Source organism: Acanthochromis polyacanthus, chromosome 20, assembly GCF_021347895.1.
Source record: "Acanthochromis polyacanthus isolate Apoly-LR-REF ecotype Palm Island chromosome 20, KAUST_Apoly_ChrSc, whole genome shotgun sequence".
Classification (NCBI taxonomy): Eukaryota; Metazoa; Chordata; class Actinopteri; family Pomacentridae; genus Acanthochromis; species Acanthochromis polyacanthus.
Genome location: NC_067132.1, coordinates 17256932 through 17280098, shown reverse-complemented (window position 1 = coordinate 17280098; position 23167 = coordinate 17256932). Strand labels below are relative to the sequence as shown.

General features: G+C 40.9%; 1 long non-coding RNA gene across 1 annotated transcript in view; it reads right to left on the bottom strand.

The window, feature by feature from the left end:
* LOC127531389 (uncharacterized) overlaps positions 1 to 22367 on the bottom strand; it is a 40206-nt gene extending 17839 nt beyond the window's left edge. Inside the window, exon 1 of the long non-coding RNA XR_007938449.1 lies at positions 22203 to 22367. This is a non-coding gene — a long non-coding RNA (uncharacterized LOC127531389). The remainder of the gene's footprint in view (positions 1 to 22202) is intronic.
* Between the last annotated feature and the right edge of the window lie 800 nt (positions 22368 to 23167).

The window sequence follows — 23167 nt, the reverse complement described above, 5'->3', positions numbered from 1 at the left end:
GGGGGTTTGAAGGTTTGCAAATCAAAAAAAAAAGGAAGAAAAGGAAAGAAAGAGGGGGGAAAAAAACATCTCTCATCTCTTATGCAGCCAGAGTGGATGTGCCTTGAGATATGCGTTTTGCTGAGCCACTGTGGAGTGTTTGATTTCAAACCAATTTTTAGCTGATCATTATATTTTATTAAAAGCATCTCAGTTCATTATATGAAAGCCCTCTCCAGTGTTGGGGAAGGAGGGGAAAAAGAGCCTTGTATCAAAAGCCACACACGGAACTGGGGAGAGTAAGCATTTAACAGGAATCGGAGTTTACACATTTATGAACCAAACAAATAAATGTTACCACAAGAGCTGCTGTAGCTGTCAGACTAAATGTATTATCGCTGTGATATTACCCAGTCAGAGTTTTACTCTTTCTCTTCAGATATTACACTCTATTCTACTCCTGCTTAGATAGTTCTTCAGTTCGTGGCTCCTTTCAATGAAAACTGAACTTGGAATTTATTTATTTACATCTTGAATTATGTTCTTTGTTTTGAGAGAAAGACTTCAAAACGCGGATTGCCTTCTCGCCGTAAAGCCTATCAGAATTCAACTTGCACCTTCCCAATGTGTCCCACAAGGCCATGCATTGGGAGGGGGACACTGTTATCCACACGTCTTTAATATTTAATCATGGCAACACAGCAGCAAATCACATCAGAGGCAATGCATGTTAGATCACATTGTCTGATCCAATAGCATGCTCCTGTCTTGCTATCAATTACAACTTTGGCACCCAACTAATTTGTTTGAGGGCTGGATTGGTAATTTGATTCTGGGCTCACTCACTTGATTTCCCTTACCCATTAATTTCATTTGCACTTGCCCATCAGCGGCACCAGCACATGTTGAGTCACCCACGTCCCAGAGCTCATCTTAGCCCAGTCTTATTAATACCACCAGTTGTGGCAAGTGCCAGCCTGACACTCACGCAGCATGCAGCCGCCGCTCTCATTCCAAGCCATCACCGCCTGCATCTCTCCTTCAGTGGCTTGGAACCTCTTAACCTGTCCACTCTTCACCTCACCAGCCGGCTCGCGTTCGTGGCTCTGCTGAATGTGAATTTGAAGCCTGTGCCACCCTTTTTCTTTGCAGCACCTGCCAAATAACGCCAGCTTAAAATCACGTTTCATTCTGGGCAACGAATTCCAATTAAAGTGCTGCCTTCTTAAGAAAAAAAAATCGACTATTTTTAGACTCAGTTGGGCATGTAGAGCTACATTTAAAGTAAAGAATAACCAACTGTGTGATTTTAGGGTTAAGTAAAGAGGTTTTAATCTGTTTATGAAAGCAGGATGATCAAGGAGACGACAGGGAGATAATGTCATTATTGTAATGAGTCTGTTTGAGACATCAAGATAAATTATAGGCGACATATTTGTGTTATAATTTATATTTTGGGAAAACAGTGTAACCAATTAACCTTTCATGACACTGCCATCGGTGTAATCCGATACTGCCTTTAGCTTTCTGTATGGTGCGAAAATGAATTAACTATAGTTGGGAAAAGGCACTGTTTTGATAGCTTAATCAAGAATGAAACACACAAATGAGGAAAGCCTTAAAAAATGAATGGTATTTTAGGGTAATATTCCCTGAACAGTTAAACTCACACAAATCCCATTTGTATTGATAATCCCACTGAAAAGCATAATGTGCGAGAGACTTGTGTTATTGAAATTTTAACGAGGATAAATGGCGGCGACACAGTGGCACCCTCTGGGGAATCTTCCACTCGTTCAACGCTGGTGTTACAAGGATGTCGTCTGTTGTAATGTGTAAATGAACTGGGCTGTAATTTGAGCCCTTCTCTATATTTCATATCTCATAACATGTCTTTGAGTGAGCATAATTTCTTTTCCATATGGCTGCTTAGTGCTGAAGAGTGAATAATAAAGGAAACCCAAACAATTATGCGGCTTTAGTCACACATTGCCGGCCTTGGTAATGTCACTTGTCTGTGAGGGGAAGTGTTCTGTCTTAGTTAGAAGCTCTGTCACCTCAGGCCTTTGGATATCTGAGGAAATTGTTTCTATATGGCCCTCGCGGTTTCTATTCTTTTTTTATTTCTTTTGACACCATGCAGATGCAGTCTCTTGGTCTCCAGGTCCCACGAGGTAAGACAGTCATGAGAAAATATTGCGAGCACACATCTGTCGACAAGAGGCAGGCAGCACAGAAACACACAACCTGCAGTCTTGTTTTCTATGTGTCACATATAGCAGCATGTAAAACAGAAATAAAGAAAAAAACAGCACTTTGCAAGCTCTTCTTCCCCCCGTTTTCACTGCCGTGGCCGAACAGGATTGTGTGCAATGCCGTTGCCAATTCCCTAACTACCCGCCCCTCCCGGTAAATTATCAGGCCCTCTTTCATAAATAAGAATGAACGAAAACACATTTGTGGTGTATAATAAGATGCAGTAATTAATGTCATCGATTCACATCTGTAAGGATACTGACTGGGAGAAATGTGATTACTTTTATCGCATTTCAAAACTTGGAGTTAGTTTCAGAGGCCTGTAACTCAGTTAGCGTATGACTGTGGAGAGAGCGAGAAGGCTGCTCTTGCTCTGTGATTGATGAATGCACACCGGGCAGGCTATTAAAAAAGCTGCAGCGTATTCCATAGACAATGGCAATAAACATATTCAGGGTGCTGAATTCAAAATGACTTATTTAGGGAAAGAAAATGCAATTTTTGCACCAACCATAACCATAAACCTTGGATTAATGGGGAATGCCGTATGCACATTTAAATGCGTTACTTCACAAACAAACACACAGGTACAAGTGCACCTGTTTGTATTTGCTCCTTTGTATACTAAAAGTTACCCGTTGCGATTATAATCAATAAGACCTCAAGATAATGCGAATAATCATGTTTATCAGGCACATTTTAATAAGATAGTCTGACATTTTGGGAAACAAATTCATTTGATTTATTTGCAAAGATGAGATAAAGTTGGTCAGCTGGTTAGCTTAGCTTAGCATAAAGAATGGAAAGAGGGTGCTTTCTAGTGGTGCCTACCAACACTTCTAGAGCTCACCATTTATCTCATACAGCTAACTAAAATTCATCTGTTCAAGACTATTTATTCTTTCTGTGTCTTTTATGTATGTTTTGTTTTTTTATCTCTATGTATGTGTTTTTTTAAAATCTTTTTGTGTGGTTATATCTGTTTTGTTGTATTTGTTTTTTTCTGTAAAGTGACCGTGTGTGTCAAGAAAGGCACTTACAAATAAAATGTATTATTATAGAACTGCATTCAACCCACAACTAAATAATGAAAGTAAAACCATACTTTCCTTATTTAGCTGTCAGTTTAAAAGTAATGCAATTCTATAACTAGAAAAGCACTCAGAGAGTGCAGACCTCTGCCAAGGATAGAGAGGAAAACAGCAAACCCATGCAGTAAAGGATCATGAGCTGGAATCAAACCTCTGTCTCTGACACAGTTCTGTTTATAAATCAAGTTCTTAACCAGCTGAGCTATTTGGACACCTTGCTCCACTTTGCTGGATGACATACTAACCTATGATGTTTTTGTCATATTTTGGACCACATACTAAATAAAATGTACTAATAATAAAAAAAATTCAAAGTGATCCAGAATCCAGGATCCTTTCTGGATTGCCACCAAAATTAAATCAGCTCTTCCTCTTACCATAGTCTACATCCCCTCAAAATTTCATGTGAATCTCCCCAGGCGTTTTTGAGTTACCTTAACAAAGACAGACAGACGGACAGACGGACACACAAATGCCGGGTGTCACATAACCTCCTTGGCGGAGGTAATAACAAAAGACAAAATGAACATAATCCAAAAAAATGTATTATTATTGTTATTATTAGTAACTACAGTTAGCCGGGATGGTTAGCTTAGCTTAGCATAAAATGTGGAAACGGCCAAGAGGCTTTCTGTTTTGACACTTTTCCCAAAGAGGAGTCCAGAAAGACTCTTTTGCTTTTGCTTCCACACTTTATGCTAAGCTAAGCTAGGCTAACCATCCCAGTTAACTGTAGTCTCACTTAACCAGATCATTCTCTAATGGTGACACAGCACTGTGTAGAATGGTCTGACTGCATCCCATCATCCTTTAACAACACAGGGGAGAAATAAAGGTCTGGTGTAGTTCTTTAAACCAATCACAATTGTACTGGGTGGGGCTAAAACGATGCCATTTCTCAAAAACGTGAGCTAATTCACTGAAAGAACCAAACAGGCCTCACTCTAAACTCTCATCAAAACTTGCCACTTTCAGCATATAGGTCGCTGCTCAGAGGTTGCTGCTGTCCTTTCCTGTTGTAAAGGAAAAGGTAGCATGCAGATAGCAGAAGGGGAGGAGAAAGTTGCATGAAATTTGCAGTCAATAGCACGTTTATACCTGCAATCTACTCTCTAGTGAGTCACATTAAGCTAGCTGCAACCTAATATTTACATACAAACATGCAAGAAAGTGAAATCACAGTTCATTAGAAAGCAAAAGTCTCTTTGCAGTTTACAGTTAACACCAAAATATCTGTTCCAGTCTCCCAGAGACTTTGAAATCATCTGGCAGCCATTGCAGACTCGCACCTATCTGTAAAAATGTTCAGATTAAACCGGTGCTGAGCAGAGGATGATATAATAGCCTCTTATTCACGAAGAAATATCTTTGCGTAGATCGAGCAGAGCAGGTGATTAGCAGTAATGTAGATGCAAAATGGGGGAGCTGCCGGGTGGCGGGAGAAAGAGAGAGAGAGAGAAATCCACATTGTTACAAATGGATAATTTATAAATGTGCCGTTCATGGTGATATCTCCAGAGATGACAGAGTACATACGTCTGCAAATTGTAGTAGATGAGAGTTTAATAGCAAAGTAATGAGTGTTTTGGCTCCACGTATAATATGCAGCTCAAACAGTCAGAAATCTTCAATAAACATCTCATCTAAAGTTCTGTGTGCGGTTGGTGTTGTCCTGCGGTCGTATGACTTCACCAAACACAGAGATGCACCTACTGTACACACGCACATATGTGGCTGGAGGTGTGCATGCATGTGCACTGATAGTGGGTACAGGTGCTCTATTATTCAAAGTATCTCCTTGGGCTTTAGAGCTCTGACAGAGAAGCAGACAAGGCTTCTCTCCACACACTCCCCCTCCCTGCAACACCCCTCCCCACCGCAAAAATATTACCAGAGCCTCCCTGGGGAGAAGCAGAGGGGAAACGTGATCTGGAAGAGAGGGGCGAATCCACCACAACAACAGCTGTTTCCAAATCACAACAACCTGGGGAAGGGTTGTGGGTTATATTTTATGGGTGGAGAGGGACCACGGATGTTCATTTATTTATCTCCACAGTCAGCATCGAGGTGTGTGTGCATGTGTGGGTTTGTGATGCGATACCTCATAGCGCATTTCTTGCTTTTACAGGAATATGCCTAAGGTCACTCGTCACTCTGCAGAGAGCCGAGACCCGTGCCACGGAGAGTCATGTGCGCAAATGATGAATATGTAAAAATAATCAATTTCATGCGACAAAATATTATAATGAATGTATGGAACGTAGAAAATCTTATTGAGTTGGTCAGACGCCATTTACTTTCCTCTTCTCTCGCTTTCATGGATGCCACTTCTCCACGGGTACAATTATGTTGAGAGCAATTTCATATTTCAAGTATGCAAATATCGATGCGGTGTGGCCACAAACAGTCCATATAAAGAAAATATGTAGGCTGCGGCACCGTAATCCGTCTGAAGTGTCGTGCTATCTTATTATTTAAAGTCTAAATTAACTTGCATGTGCATTTGAACACATTCATGCTCGCACGCACACACACAGAGTGAAATTAGTCTAATGGTTCTCAGCGCACCTAACTCCAAACACAAATGCCTCTGGTGGGGTAAACTGTGGGGCATGTACTGCAGCCGAATACAAACATAACCATTAGCAGGTGGAGCGGGCCAATACATGCCAATGACCTTGCACATGTGTTGGTATCTGTGCTCTCCTTTGCTACATGCGGTTATTAATTTGATTATCTCCTTCTCCACATGTAGAACAGTGGCTCATCTGCTATTAGAGGGGTCCAAACCGGGTGTTGTGCCACTAAATCACCAGGAATAAGTGATCAGAACCAGGCTGGACTGAGATGTCAGTGAGGGGAGACACTTGCCGCCTAAATATTGTGTTCATGTGCAACTACATCCTTTGCTGCAAATCTAACGCTGTTTATTTCTAATAGTTTTGTTCACCTCAGTGCAATGATTTGTAGTCCACATCCACTATGCAGTTTATCCCCTTATTTCTCAAGCTAAGCAGTTTCATCACTGTTTATACCGCTGCAACATTTGGCGCCGATTTTGGCTGTCATTCAATGGTATGTTCAGTATTTGTTGCCCGCTCCATCTGTTTTTTAGGTAACACTTTGTAGTGCAGCCCATGATTTACAGTGCATTTACAGTGTGTGCAATGCATCCCTAAATCTATTAAATAAAGGCTTGTATAGTGGATGTATCTGCAGATGTACCACTGCCAGAGTAAATTCTCAAACTTATCAACTCACGAGCCTCTCTGTTAGCTCACTTGTTGTCCCTAAAATATCCATTGAGGTTCTTCAGATGTCACTGGTTAGTTATCTATTAACAATGGCTTCTGCATCTGTGCACCAACTTATGCACACATGAATCTATTCCTACCACATAAGGTAAATGCCAGTCTGCACAGATGGTTGCACTGCTCCTCACATTCAATGAAGAAAAAAAAGAACCTACTGGGCTCCCATGGATGTTTCTGAAAGGCTGCTTGTCACTTTTGCACTTTTTATAGGATATAGAAGCTAATTACAGTTTGGACTGTAGCACTGTGTCAGTGATTATTCCTGAGGTGTGCCGAGCGCGGTGGGTGGACACAGCACAGGATTTGTGGTGAATTTAGAACTTCCTACTGTGTTTTGGCACCGGAGCCACAAATCCAAGTATCTCCAAAGTCCGACAGCAACTACTTCCCTTACAACTCTTTACATCACGAATATAAACATTTATTTTGTTTTCTTGGCACATGTGTGGCCGGTATACTTGGAGTGCGTACAGTCCACATGGTTTTAAGTATGTAAAGGGGTCTGCACAAACCCTTGCAGATATTTTCAGATGAAGAAGTGTATTAACAATTCATTCTGAAAGCATGAACTGACCTTGAAGCAGGGATATCCCAAGATGATTTCAAGGATCAAGATCAATTACATCAGTTTAACACAGTGTACATAATACACTGAGATGCCCTATTTAACACTTTGCAGCTCTAGCTAGAGGACATTAACATGTCTATTGTCCCAAATTCGTAACACAACCACTTTCATTCAGACTGCAGCCAAGATAACATATCCATTGCCCCATTGCCGGCTTGTGCCGTTCAGTACGCACCTCTGAACATTTTGCAAGCACTGGTTTCTCGTGGGACCGGTTGGAGTGGGACCTAATTATTACATAGCTGTTATTATTATATATCTGTTCTAGGTGTAATACACAAATTAACAATCTACACTTATTTTAGCATCAGCTGGAAAGCAAAAACACGCAGACGTTTTATATAAAATTTAATTGTAAATAAATTCACGCGTCACGGGGTTGAGTGTCACAGATGTCACTGTCATGGTGCCTGTTGCTATTTAAACTCCCACAATCCTCTCTGCTCGGGTTATTACAGTCTTAAACATTAGGAAGCTTCACATGGTGGTGCAACTATGCACTACAGCGAATGTACATAACATGTTTTGGCATGCCTGTGGAAAGATAGAGGGTTTGCTGTCTTTTAAAGTTTGTGGAGTAGATGCAGAATTGCAGTTTTTTTTCTTTATGCATTGCAGAGGTAGGTAAACATATGCAGTCAGTTGATTTTAATAACTTGAATATACTTAAAGTATGTATTATCTGGGGGAAATGGTTTTGGATTAGGACTCATTGTTGGCAGACACTAAATACTAAGTGACTCAGATTGGATCAGGCAAATAAACTTGATCGGGACATCGTGACTTTTCAGAGAAGCTGATAAATAATCTCTGTGACCTGAATGTTGAGTAGTACAATCTTTATGTCAGGATTTTGTGTGTTTAGCATTGTATTTTGGGCTGCACTTAGATGCCTGTATGGATTTACATCAAATGGAAGGTAAAAGGGAGTCACCTTCTAAACACTTATGCGTGCTGTGATCAGGTTTTTACCAACTATGGGGATTAGAATTAGATTTGTATGCTATGTTGATTAGCTGATAATTATTGTTTTAAGATTTGTAATGATTAAAGTTCTTGCCAAATGGTTCATGTTTAATTTTTAATTTTCTTCTGCGAGATTCACTCGAAAGGGTTGTTTGGGAGCTCTCTGAGATGAGACGACGTGGTTCTGACTTGGGCATTGTTGTCTTGCAAGCCGCATTTAAGTCGTAGGCAAACATCCAGATGGATAAACTGCGTGCATGTGATGTTAGCTTAGGTTTGATCAGTTCAGTTAAATCAAAGATTTAGTTGCTTTTTCTTTATTACACATTTGTTCCCTCGTTGAACACGTCTCAGGTCTCATTATCAGGGTTTCCCATCAGGCAAAGCAGACCTGGAATCTTTGCAACGTGGACATGCAACATTTTGGAAACACTTTCAACTACAACAAGTGTACAGCTCACTAGTCTAGCTCACTAGAGAGAGTTTACAGATGTCACGGCATCTCTGTAGTTAATGCTTTAAATCTTTGTTAAAGTCACTGGTTGAAGTCTCCAGAGTTTCCACAACATCCTGCCATCATAGATTACTGATGTAAAATGTACTGCATATGAAGAGGTCTATTTTTCCCCTTTCCTGTTCTGAATCACAACTTTTTAACCCCACTGATGGGTGCTGACTTTGATTTCAACCATCTGATATGGTGACAGATCAGGATAATGACAGTTTCCAACATTTGGAGACTGTCGTTTGTTGCTATTCCTGCTATATTTGAAGATGTTTTCTGGATGAGAGATCTGAGAACTGTGGTGCACAACAACTTTTCACCAGGGGGATTCTCTGCCGTTCTTCCTCTCTGATGCGGGCCTTCTCGCTCTTATTACCTTTTTTGTCGTCCCTTTTTTTTTCCTCCCTGTGTTTTTGTTTCGCTACACCATCTGTCTGTCTTGCGCTTGTTAAATCCGTTTGCCCATTCACGGCGCCCTCTGCCTCGACTTCACCCCTGGCACTTTCCATTTACTCTCCAAAACGACAGAATGATATGCAAGTCTGAGTCAATCTACCCCGAGTTCTTGGATGTTTGTCAAACAATACTAGAACAACAGCATGATTTGTTCTCAACCCAAATCTCAACGGTCTATACCCTCTTGGCATTGTTAAGGGAAGGCAGCAAAGGCAGAGACTGACATGGAGAAAATATCCTATCAATCTACAGGATATTAGCTGCGAGGCACCAGTTCATACTGCCAATGATGTAACCCTCTGTGCCAGTATGAGCAAGTGCCACAATAAATTACTTCACATCATCCAATGCTTTTATCAGATGATAGCGCTCTGTGTGGGTTGTGTGATTTCGAGCTTAAGATTTTGTTGTTGTGGCAGTGGTAGCGTGGTGATTAAGAGTGTGTGAGGGGGAGAGGGAATCAGAAAACAAAACTGAGTACAACACTGTAATTGTACAGGGTTTATAATTTATGCAAAGGATAACGTTTGAATCCCAAAAGCCTGGAGACCCCAGCCAATACTCCCCCAACACGTCTTATTGTTGAAATGATACACTTATTCATCTGACATCCTTTTTAAGCCCAATTGGCTGCGTTTAGTCTTTTTTTTTTTTTTTTTACTTGGCTAGAATCATGTGTTGTTCATTTGTAAAGGGTCATTTTTGCTCACAAGGGGAAAATGCTCTTGTTAAATTATGAATGTGGCTCCCAAACACACACACACACACACACGAAACAAAATGCTGTTTGTATTTACTTTATCAGTTTAGTGGCTGTATTTGTTCAGACTTTAACACGTCTCAAACACTAGTTTGTTTTGCAAATATTTACTGTGAATTCCACTTACTTTTCCACCATAAATTCAAGCTCTTTCCTCATTACAGAAATCACCTTTTTAGATTTTTTTTTTTTTACCTTCCTACCTGTACCTCCAGGCTTGTATTAATGAAATAACAGCAGTTTCATTGCAACCAAGCTGACTTGGCGAAGGATAAGAGGAACGCGTGGGTGGTGGGCACCTTGGCGTACCTGTGCACCCCTGAACTAGGTGGGCCAGTGGGTGACCGTGCCAGACTGCAGACCTGTTGGCAAAGGCATCCTCACTTCAGGTTTCTGTGCTCATGTGAAATTCTTCAGCAGTATCACAAGAAAACAAAACAGAGGATGACATTCTCTTTGGTTACAAAGAGGGAAAAAATATGTATAGATGATAAATCTTAACTCGATGAGAGGGAGTGAGAGGCACGGAGAGGTGGAAGTGTTGGAGGGACTACAGTATCCGGTTGCTGACTAGGACCAGCCACTGTCTCGCTGCCAACATGTAGAAACAAGCATTTGCCAAAGAGATGTGAATACCAGGCAGCACATCTATCTTTGTCCCCCAACATAAATCTGCAATGCAATCCTCCAGCAACATTTAACAATAAAACTCTTGCTAAACTATCCATTTACCGGCTACTAATTTTCCGTCGTCATGGCCCATTAACCTTAAATTTATCACTAATCTCATATTACAAGCAGACAGCTACGCAAACAGATGCTACACTAAATAACTTGATTGTTTACCAGCAATTACTGATTTGTTTACTTGTAACGTAAATGAGACAGTGACAAGTAGATGCTTGTGTTAAGGAGGAGACGAGACATTATTCTGAATCCGTGGTAGAAAAAGAAAGATTTAATTATTTAGCGTTGTCTTATTAAAATTACAGGGCCTATTTAGGTCAGTAATGATAATCACTTATTTGCATATACAGGGGCTGCAGACAATTAGGAAACAAGGATGAAATATAATGCAATCCCATCTACAGAAATAGCCCTGCAGTGGTTACAGAGGTGGTAAACAGGAAGATGGGATCATTCTTTAACTGCTCATCTCTTTCTGTGAGGTCTTTAAATTTAGGGCAACCCTTCAATTTCTTTCATTTGATTGTTAGTTTAATATTTATTTCTTAATTCTTAAAAAGTTCTTGATATTTCCAATTTGTGCCTACACTGGCACCAGAACGTTTACAGCCATTTTCCCTCTGGAGTCTTAATGTCTAAATGTGTATTTTGAGTTTTGTGTTGAAGTGGATGTAAACAATGCACTTAATTATTCTCTCAAATATGACTCTGTCGGCTACATAACACTCATTGACTCATTTTGTGTTTAAGCTCAGCCCACTGTCACCATGCAATGTGTTTTGCAGAGAAAAAAAAGTCTACTAACTCACAATGCACGTGTTTAATCATGACAGTAGCAGAAATAAAATCAGAACAGAATATATTTAACACATTTAAACCCAAATGCAAAGTAATACTAAACACAAACTGGCAGTAAAAGTATTTTAAAGGACCAATGTGATGGATTTAGGTGGATGTATTTGTAAAAGAATTTCCTATAGTAGTCAAAATTATGTTTCTGTACATGTAATATGTCTTATTTCAGTGTGAGAGACAGGGCTAATTAACTCATTTGGATATTTCTCTGAGGAAACAGATGACAATTGGACTAGACATAGTTATTTTGTTTGCTTCGAATGAGACCTTTCATATCTACACAGGGAGCAGATCCCCTTTCCCACAGCCTGCTGTGCTGCATTGGCATGTTTCTACTGTAGCCCAGAAGAGAAAAACCAAACACTGGCTCCTGAGAGGGTCCCTTTTGTTTTTATGTTGAAGTGACGGCCACTGTACTTTCTCCTACACAGACGGAGAGGAGAGGTTGAGGGATTGGTGTCCACGAGGCTGTAATTTGCAGTTTGACTGCTAGGTGCCACTAAATCCTGCACACTGGTCCTTTAACCAAACTGAAGCGGTGAGTCAGTCCAACGTGCAAGTGACAGACAGAATAAGCCATGATCGGTAATAATAGCCACAGGTTAATGAGCTAATAGTATAGAGCTAGTCATATAAATAAAGCTGATCTGAAATTATGGGACTTATGAGACTGAGGATGTGGCTATTTCCTGGAGGCAGTATATTTACCATTGTCAGCTTTATTTGCACAGAAAATGCAAAAATAACAGTGGGAAAAATGAGTTTCTTCAATCACATCATCATCTTTCTGCAAATAGAAGCAGAATTTATTGGACTAGTTAACATCATCCCTTTTGAGGTCATTTTTTTGTTGCATGCTGAACATTCACTCTCCTTAACTATATGGCATATCTCAGATTTTTGCCGCAAAAGATCCATTATGTTCCCCAGCCAGTGTCTTGCTCTATCTGTTTGCTGTTTGATGGGTAGTCGATAGTGTACAGTGGGTTATTGGAGCTTTTTCCACCAAAAACAGCTGTCTGCTGCAGCTGGAAACTATGAGAACAGCGAGAGCGAATCAAAACAGTAAATTTGAGAGCCGGAAAGCCAAACAGTGAGCTGTAGCTCACCATAAAGCCACGTAAAGACGCGGGAAGCTGTAAATTTAGGTGATAATTGCATGCATTTCCTGCAAAAAATTCATACGCACCATTCATCCTGCAACATGCTTTTGCCAGGCATATTTAGTATTTCTGTATGCAAACCACATTTCAACTATACGGAAAAATTCAAAAGACTAATTACTGCATTATTCTGTGTAGCATTGCTCAATGAGTAGCTAACCACTACTATCTGCAGGTTTGATAATATGATGACAAACTTTACATAATGCGGGTGTGGACATTAAATAATTACTTTTAGGCTCATACTTTTCATGTGAGGATAAGATGTTAATATTTAACAAAAACTACTACTGGGTCATTTTGACATACACACATGAAAAACTTTTCATGTGACCTGTTTTTCTTTTGTTTGTTTGTTTGTTTTTGTTTTTAAATTTTGGTTAAATTATTTCAAGCCACAGATGGAAAGCAATTTACAGGACCAAGGAGGAATTCATGCAGCTCTCTGCAGTGACTCTTTTGCAATAAAAATACCAAGCATTATTATGACAACTGTCAACGGTGTTATAAATACAAAAGACAGTTTAATTTTGCCTAATTATGTTAAAATATGCAACAAATCTGAAATGGAAAGCGTGTTGGCATGTTTGACATGCTTTCACTGGGTTAAAAGCTGATTTATTCTACTGGTGCTTTCTCTTAATTTGTGGACAGGCAGAAAAATAAAAAGCTGAGTCAGGATTTCAAGCCTTTTGAAACAGAAAAATGGAAAATATAAAAGGACAAATACATAAGAGATGGTTAGTTTTATCACCTTCAGTCTAACATTTATAAAAAGACATGTAGCTCGAACAATAGAAAGCAGATTAGTGCTCCATTTAACTAGGATTTGTAGCTCGATTAACAATGATGTATAATAAAGGTAACATATGAGCAAACACATGGTTATAAAAAATAAAACACTGGCTGAAGAGATGAAAAGAAATCAAAGCATACATTAAACCTCCAATTTGTTTTCTGCTTGCTGCTGTTTCATCTCGAGCAACACCATGTTTACTGACCTGGCAACATGTCATGTTGTGTCAAGTCCTCAGTCCTAAGAAGACTCGCTGAACAGAAAGGTCAGAAAAGCATGCTCATAAAGGGATGTGGACAGCTTTTAGCCTGTGGCATTGCTTTAATCAAAGCCAAATGCGGTTGCAGTCAGAAAACACTTCTGATTTACTCAAGCAACAGTGAACACTGGCTCTGAGTAAGACCTGTAGGATTTGAGGCAGCGAGGGCATTGACTAAGAAATCCTAACATTTCCTCAGAGGTATGAGGTGCGCATGTGTGTGCCTGTTTGTGTGTGTGTGTGTGTGTGTGTGTGTTTGTACAGGCTGTCCTTGTGGCGAGTCTGCGCCCTGGGCTGTTTTTTCCCCGACTTTGTCAGAAACATGTTGCATGAAGCAATACACCTGCAAGTCATGGTGTTAAGTCATTGGTGCTGTGCACTTCACAGTCCTTGGGCCAGTCCATGGTTAACCAGATTTATTCCTTATCTCACAGAGAACAGCTTCATAACAAAAAATAACCTCCAATAAATTACAAGATGCATTTCAGAACCTCTCACTTTATTCAAAACTACTGCAAAAACAACCCGACATGTCTTGTCTACAACTACTATTATTATTTTTTTCTCGCCTAATTACGCAGACGAGGGCAATTTTCTCGAACTCCGACTAGAACTGCAGCACTGCTCCTATGGCAACAAACACATCGAGTAAGATTGTACGTTTTGAGGGATAGCATTGTGGTGTGTGTGTGTGTGTGAGCAGCAAGCGGCCCATTTGTGAACAGCTCTTCCATCACGATGAGAGACAGCCCACACGGCTTCAAATTGCTGATGAGCTTATTTTTAGTCGAGGGGCTGCCCCGGTGTCTGGTTTACATGTGGGACTGACAGAAAATGTAGAGCAGATTTCCCAGTTAATACTTGTATAGCAAGCCTTCCTGCTCCGTAATTAACCAATTAACAAGCAACATGCCCCACCAACACCATACCTGATTCAGTTTGCAATCAGGAATGCTCGTCTGCAAAGTTTTAATTGTGCCCGAGGCAATAACTTACTGTTTGTAATCACATTCTCTCTCTCCCTATATTGCACCATGGTGCGTTTGGGAGGAAAAAACTTACTGGCGCAAGCTAATTCGGCAAACCTCCATGTTGGAGGTGAGCACAGTGCACATTACCAGCAGTGCTTAGGGTTTTGCTGAACAACAGAATGAGAGTTAATATGCTTCCCAAATTATTTACACATTGTGCATTTATAGCCTCAGATGAGGGGTGAGAGGCAAGCAGGGGAGCTTTCATTCAACATGTCCCCCTTACGGCAAGGTTGTGTTGAGACCACAGAATGCAGACACACGCAAAGAAGAAACTCCCTGCCTCCATATTTCAAAATGAGATATTAGGTTAATAGTTGTTTTTTTGTGAGACAGCATCACAGGCTTCGACTCAGGAGCCCGCACACGGTGCCTCTATGGTTGAGGCAAACCCTGTGCCAGAGCCAATCATCATTCGGGAGGCAGACATGGTGCAGGACTAAATGAATCACTAAGCTGTCATGTGTCTGTTTCACATTCTGACTGTTGGAAAGAAAATTATAGGTGACTTAATGTTCCTTTTTTCTCTGCTTTCTGGTGCGCTGCCAGGCCATACACTGAGCTAAAAGGCAGAAATATGGTCTGTCAGATGGAAGCTGCCACTAATTGTTCAGCTCAAATCCCTCCATTTTCTTTAAGGAGACCACAGCCACCCACCGCTTTTAAAAATACATGGTTCGATGCTATTGGCTACAATAGACTTCAAGCAATTACAAGAGTCATGCATTCTAATATGATAGACAGAGGAGAGACTGGGATTAGCTTTGCACTCTTGATGCTACATACACACACCCTAACTGCAAAACACAAACAATCTAGGGCAGCTATTCCAAATCCAATTGTTGTGAACATGAAGCCAGCTAGTTTCAGGCAGTGGGGTGAGTTTGGCCCACACATACCAATTAGGCCCGTTTCCAAAGCAATACTGCACAATGCTGCCCAGAGGACTGCAGCAGAACAAGACTTTGATTTCCCTCAATGTGATAGTAATTTCATATTCCTCTGAAAAGCAACATGGCTACTGAGGCTTGAGTCTCGAGATGAGCAATGAAGAGCAATTCACAAGAAGATGCTCGTCTGGTCATTTACATGCAATTTCTCAGACCAATACGCAAATGTGCCGCCACTGGTTCGGTGCGGTGCGGAGGCATTGGAAGACTCTGGTGTAAACCGAGCAGCCTCTGATGCATCCGAAGACCAGAAGGAGGCCTCTTTTATTCGACCCGTAGCGTTCCCCCAGTAGCTTCGTTAACCGCTCGCGTTTGATCAGTTATTGTCTCTCGCTGCCCCCACCACCACCACCACCACCACCACACGTCTGAGAGTAATGCTTGCGTGCGAGATCAAAAAATGAAGGCCATAACTAAGAATGCAAGCCTGTGGTCTTCACGCCGGCTAAACGCCGTTGAGCCCGAGTCCCACCACGGCGCATCAGACAGATTGAAGAATACAGAGGGAGGAGGCATGTAATGAGAGCCAGGAGAATTACTACACTCTATTTATAGGGAGTGCAGGATTGTTTACCTACTTGTTTTGATGGGTGGTGAACTGCTAATGAGGGGAGGTATCTTTTCTTATGCCATATTAATATCGTTTTGTTGTTGTTGTTGTTGTTTTTTTGCCTTATGTTGGTTTTCACCTCCGAGAGCTTTTATCGTGATGAATCTTTAGGGTCCTCCTCATTCGATTCTGCTCTCTTTTCCTGTCATAAAATACTTTTTGGAGTAGCAGCAGCAGCAGCAAAGATAGTTGGGTGATTTCAATGTAAGACGGTGTGGGAGAGCCCTATTGTTAGAATAAATCTTCACCCGCTCATTTGAATCGCTGGGAGTACTCGGCCATTTGTCACAGGGGAGGAGAGGAAACCAAAGTACTCCAAAGAGAGCAGAGGTGTAACTGTATGGAGGCGGCCATATTAGCAGAGATATTCTTCAGGATTATGTGCCCCTTCAACCCAGGCCAGGAATTTGTCAGCAGAAGTGCAGATATGGCTCTATCAATAATCCATGGCATTGTGTATTTCCCAACTGATGCCATTATATGGCTGGGGGATGACAGCACTCACCAACTCCATCATCTTATCCACGGGGACCAGGATCTCATAAAGCGCTCTCAACATAGACATCTCATATAACGGGTAATAACTCCAGCCAGTTAATACAGGGGAATTATCAGGGAGAGGAGCGATGAACCCAGCAAAAAAAAACAGGGCGGGCCACCACTGTGTTACAGTCGTGGAGCGAGCAGAGGGGGGAAGGTGTAAAAGGAGGGGGAGGGATAAAAAAAAAGAGAGAGAGAGAGTGGTATGAAATAGAGAGGGGCAACGACAGAGCATGTGAGATAAGAGGGGGAGGGCTGGCGAAAGATAAGAGACGGAGGAGGAGGAGAGAGAAAAAGGCGGCAGGAGGGAGCGAGGCTGTCGTGTTAAACAGATGAGCAAAAGTTAGAGAGGAGGAAGAGAAATGAGTAAGGGGGTAAAGAGGAGTAAGAGAGACAAATGAAGTAATGATTTAACACAATGCAGCGTGAATGTAGAGCTTCAGCAAAGCATTTATGTCATTTTTCCCCCGCTAAAAAACTCCCCACGGTTGAAAAATCCTCCCACAGTTTAAAGATCCTTCTTTCACACTGCTGCAGTGAAATAGAATGTACCTTTGCTAAAGACTCAATAATGAAGAGCTTAAACTAGTAATCCTCCTAATCCAAATCAAAGCTGCCTTTAATTGTTTTTATTATAGTATCATTTAGAGACTTTACTGACTCTACCAAAAGCACAGGACTGTGACTCCACAGACTGTAGTTCACATTGAGTATTGGATAGTTTTGTAAAATAAACAAGTCTTGTGCTTGAAATCAGTGACTTTTTAAAGACCTCCTATGGTGAAAATCTTTTTTTTTACCTTGTTAATTTGTCCATCTGCTGTTTTCTACATGCTTTTAGATATATCATGAGCGAAGTAAGCAGGAAATCTTTAAGCTGCAGTGAGTCGATGACGTTCTCAGAAATACAGATTCAGATTTCCGGGGTTTCAGTCTGAGTCGTGGGTGAACTGGTGCGCTCGAGCTGCCATTAGTGGTCAGATCTGCACATCTGAGCCATTTTAGGGCAGGAAAAGATGATTTTTAATGGGAATGATACATCTAGTAGAGTTTTTGGGAGTTAAATCAACAACCAGAGAGGGACTTAAATATTTGGCCATCTGAAATCAAATACACAAAAAACATTGTTGGCTTCCAGCAGATACCATAGAGAAAACAAATTAAGAGAGCACATTGCAGCTTTGTGCGGACATTCATTCGTATTATCTAATTTTATTGATTAAAAAGCTAAATCTGGGCAGCACTACATCTCTCGCTCTTGTAGCAGACATGCAGTATTGAGCATAATTTCAAGGAATCGGGCTTGAAATTCCCTAAGAGTGTGAACCATATTGCGTGATGCCAGTGTGGTGTGCTAATTGTAATTGTCTTGAGGGTGTAAAAATTGAACTTTCATTCCGTGCACACGAGGTAGCCGGGCCTGTTTGCAAATTCTTTGAAGTTCTTTCACTTTGACCATGAAAGATATGCTTTTAAATGTGTTCGGTGACAGCGTTTTGTTTATACACGCGGTTTATGGATTTTAGGGCTTGCAGTGATTGAAGCAGATTCAAAAAAATCATAATAGACTGAAAACACAATCAGGAGGTTTTTAATTTTGTCAGATACATCCTGTCAGCAGCTTTCTGTGTCCTAGGTGGATACTGGGTAAACAAAAGACTTGTGTCTAGAGCGCAGAGTTTTGTAGCAGCTCAAACATAAATGTGGTGTTAATAGGAACTGAACATGGTGGGTGGGATGCTTTTCAGATTAAAGCGTGACGTCTTTGTCGTGTCTCAGCCTCATTCACATCCCTCCATCAGATCCACCATCATTAGCTTAAATGGCAAGAAGGGAATTAAGAATTTGGACATGCAGCATCACCATAATCTTTCAGCCAGTGTTTCTGGGTAGAAAACAGCCAGAGATTTTGGACAAATTCACGCTGTGATGTTTTGCTGTTGTGCGTTTTCATATGCATGCCCTATGTGTAGCGCACACTTACCCGACAGCTTGGACGCTCGTGCCACCCCTTGTCATCTTTGTTCTGTGTCACTGCCCATTAAATCTTAAGCAACCAATAATAAGCATCTGGCTCCAACCCCTTTATCAGGCCTTTTAGTCTTAAATGTGGGTGGGTGCCAGCCACCAGTGCTATTAGCGGGGAGAGGGACAGGAGGGAGAAAATAAATATATAACGATGCCACCCACCAAGCAAAGATATTCAGTGTTTGCATTTCAGGGGACAATAAAGAAGGCCATCTGTTCCTGTCATTCGTGCTTTATTGTTTTCCTCGGCGGGCCACTCACTTTGGAACACCACATCAAGCCCTCCCCACCTCGCATTCTTCGTAGTCCAGACCCCTCCGACATACACGGACTACAGTCAAACTGCGCAATGGCACAAAAACACTCAGATGCATATGTGCCGCTCACTTTTAGCTCCATACAGCTGTAAGACAAGGAACTGGCACAAGAGGCCATTTTGCATTCTGGATCTTAGGTAGGAAAATCATGACAAATTTTTAAAAAATGCTAAGAAGATGCTGAGAGGGGCATGGCTTTGAATAAATTCTCTGTCCTTGTCCCTCGTGTTGGCACCAGTGGTAGTATGGCAAACATTGCCAAATGTTTTCCTTTCATTCAGAGGAGAGGAGAGGAGAGGAGTGAGGGATACAAGCCACACTTTTCTTCTTCTTTTTTTTCCTCCTGGCTTAGAGTTTACCAAGGAGAAAGTCTGCAATATGGGCTTAGGAAATGAATGGCTCTTTGGGGACATTTGTACAGAGCTCCCAGTTTCTCCTCATAGCACGTCTGTGATGACTCAGAACAAGACGACTACACAGGATGAAGGTCTTTTTCTAGTCAGGCTATGAACAACACGTTTATGAAAATGGTAAAAAAAAAAGAAAAAAAAAGACCATTATACATTAAAATTTAAAGATGTAGTTTGACATTTGTGGACATATGCTTATTCCCTTGCTTAGTACAGAATAAATAAAGGTTGATGCAGCGCTTGTGTCTGCGCAGTAAATATCTACCTACAATCAGCAGCTGGTTAGCTTATAGCTTAGCCTAGCATAAAGATTAAAAACAGGAGGGAACCACCAACCCACCGCTGTCAGGTTAATATTTCCTGAGTGGGACCAGTTGCCAGGCAACCACTGGAAATCGTAGGATGTTACTGGTCCCAGCCAGGAAGCTGTAGAGCACATGACCCTTGTAAAATTGTGAACTGTCAGTTTTACACTTGTACAGATTAAACAAGAAAGATACAGCACGTTAATTACAGTGAACTTTGAAGGTCCTGGTCGGAGGATTTTTGCCAGTTTGGACAGATTCACCCTTTCTCTCTTTCTCCATTCTTTATGCAAAGCTATGCAAACCAGCCGTGGGATTTAACGTCATGTTTTGAACACAAACAAGTGTATTCCTTTGACATTTTTGAAACGTTTTTAGGATAATGACATCCTATGTCATTTACTGAAGTAGTAAAGTCAAACTGCGTTGCAGGACAGATGCAGACCAACAAATCCTGCCAATATTTTTCACAAGGCTGAGCAGTAAATGCGTAAATGATCTTTGCGTTCGCCACATCACACCATGCAGATACAATGACAGCACGTTAGTAAATTATGTATTAAACTGGAAACATTAATTCTTAACACTGAATAATGTGCATGTATCACAATTATGAATTAGTTATACCCAGAGATTGATGAAATGTTTGTCATGCTTTTGAGACAATGACATTACACATTTATATTATAAATATATATGATTATAAATATATAATATGTAAATGCCTTCCATGGATATACATAATATCACAGACTCTACAAGAAAGAAAACACTCACGAGCTGTGTTTTCTCACTGGTGATCTGGCTGAATGCAAGATTCGCAGGTGCTTTTCCATCACAGTCAGCAAGGTTAAACTCCAGAGAAATTAAACAAATTGCTCCTCTAATGCAGAGTAAAACAAATGGAGAACTTTAGTGCACATGTGGAACCCTCTTGGGTTCTAATTATGTAAAACTATAGACATCAGAAGACACTGAATTCTTTAATGAGCACTTGAGAGAACAAAGGGAATTTAAGTGCATGTTAATAAGAGAGGCGAGACAACAGGAGGAGGCAAAATGCCACAGAAACAATCACTACACATTACCGCATCTTACCACCACCCAGCAGCTTCTGACAGTTACATAGGGTGCCATAGAATAGTTGAGAGGAATCTATTTCTCACTGTGATTTGTGCCGTTCGGAATGAGCACCCAGCTAACGTACTAATAGGTTCTCCATGGAAACAACATACTATAAATTGAGATGAATTGAGTGTCAGGGAATTGAAATTTTGCTATTAGTGCAGGCGAGGACGAGCCGATTGGAGATTTCTCTGCACAACCTGCAATCAGTGAACTGATGACTTCTGTCTGACCAGTGTGCCGCAAGTAGGCACAAAATTACAGGTTAAGCTCTCTTGTCAGATCTTGGGACTGCCGGTGGCTCCAACAGTGCCAGAGGAACGGTACCATTTGGATTCACTCAATAACAAACAAGGCGTGATGTGCTAGGGAAGCTGTGTTCCACTTCGTCGGTCGGTACGGCGGCCAATTAGCATTAACAAAGACTCCCGTGTGTATAGGCAGGCAGAGCGCCACCCAGATAGCACATTTCTGTTGTGGTGCCAGCATGGATCACACTGTTGGGGGTCTTTTAAACCCCACTGTTGCATTAAATAATGTCTTAAATCAAGACACAGCAGGGCAGGTTCCCACCTTCATGGTATGGATGCTCTCTAGTTACCATAGCACAACTTGCTAGATTACAAAGTATGCAAATTTGGATGCATAAGCCACTGTGGGACTTTAAATTGTGAGAGAATGCATGAAAATTCCTGACATTAAGGAACCCATTGTCAGTTAATTAAGAATAAATGATAAACTAAGAAGTGGTTCTCAAAAAACTCTAAATAAGGATTATAGATAATGATGATGCGGATGATGAATCACATGGATTATATAGTAAATGACGACATTTTTCAGTATTCCAGAACTGTGAATGTGAATATAGAGCACGTTTTAAAAGCTGAAAACAGTTAAAATACTAAAAAACTGCATGGTCCAGTGCTGGCATACACTAAACTGGCACATTTAGCACATCTCTGATGCCGCTTGTCACAATCTCCTTCAAAAGTTAACATCATAATGAAATGTTTTCACCGGGTGTTTCAATTTAAACGCAAAACATGGATGTGAAATGAAAAGAGCAATTTAGCACTTCATGGTCCTGACATGCACATGGATTTTACTGTTTCATGACAATGGCTGTAGTGTGTTGATTGAATGCACTTCCATGTGTGGAAATGTAACTTACCAGCTGACTGGTAGGTCGAACTCGTTGCCGAGATGTTTCCTTTTGCATGGATTGCTCACCCAGTGGGCGTCTCGTCTTCATTCCACTCTCTTGTCATCTTTTGAAATTTCAGTTGAAGCCAGATGCCAACACGAAGACCAGAGACCTGACTATGACAGGAAAGCAGTTCATCTATAAGAAGTGCAAACAAAAACAATTATTGAAAACCATGGCATGGGAAGTGAAAATATCAAGTACATCAGTGTGGAAAGTTCTGAGGGAAAAAAAAAAAAAGAAGCAAGTGGTGGACTCCAAAATAAAACAAAGTGCAGGTTGCCCACGGAAAACAACTGCAGCTGATGATGGAAAAATCCTCCGAGCTGTGAAGAAAAGCCACAAAACAACAGTCATTGACTTCAGTCTAGAGAGTGTGAAAGTATCTCAGGCCAGAGCTTGTAAGAGACTTCAGCAGCAGAATTGCAGAGGCTATACTGCACAATACAAACCTCTGATCAGCAGTAAGAATCAAAGGCTACACTTGCCAAAAGGTACAAAGACAAACAAAAACGGTTGGGGAACAAAGTAGTGTGGGCAAATGGGACCAAAATGGTACTTAACAAGTGATACAAAGACAGAAACGTGGAGAAGTAGATGATCGAAAACATCCCAGTACAAGTAAAACATGGAGGAAGTCTTGTCACGGCCTGGACACATATGGTCACCTTTTCATGGATGATGGAAAGTTAGCAGTAAGAATTTAGAATGTGCAAACAAATTTGGTCTGGCTATGTTCAAATGTGAATGGCTTGACCATCAACCTGCTATAAGACAAGGACCCTAACCCCTTCAGACCTGATGTTTTACTGTTGAGCCAAAAAAATAATAATTACCCAGTTGTTTTTATACTCCTTTCCAATATAGAAATGCAGGGGAAATAAAGACATTTTTGCCATGTCAATGTTTTTTTTTTTTTTTTTTTCAATGTC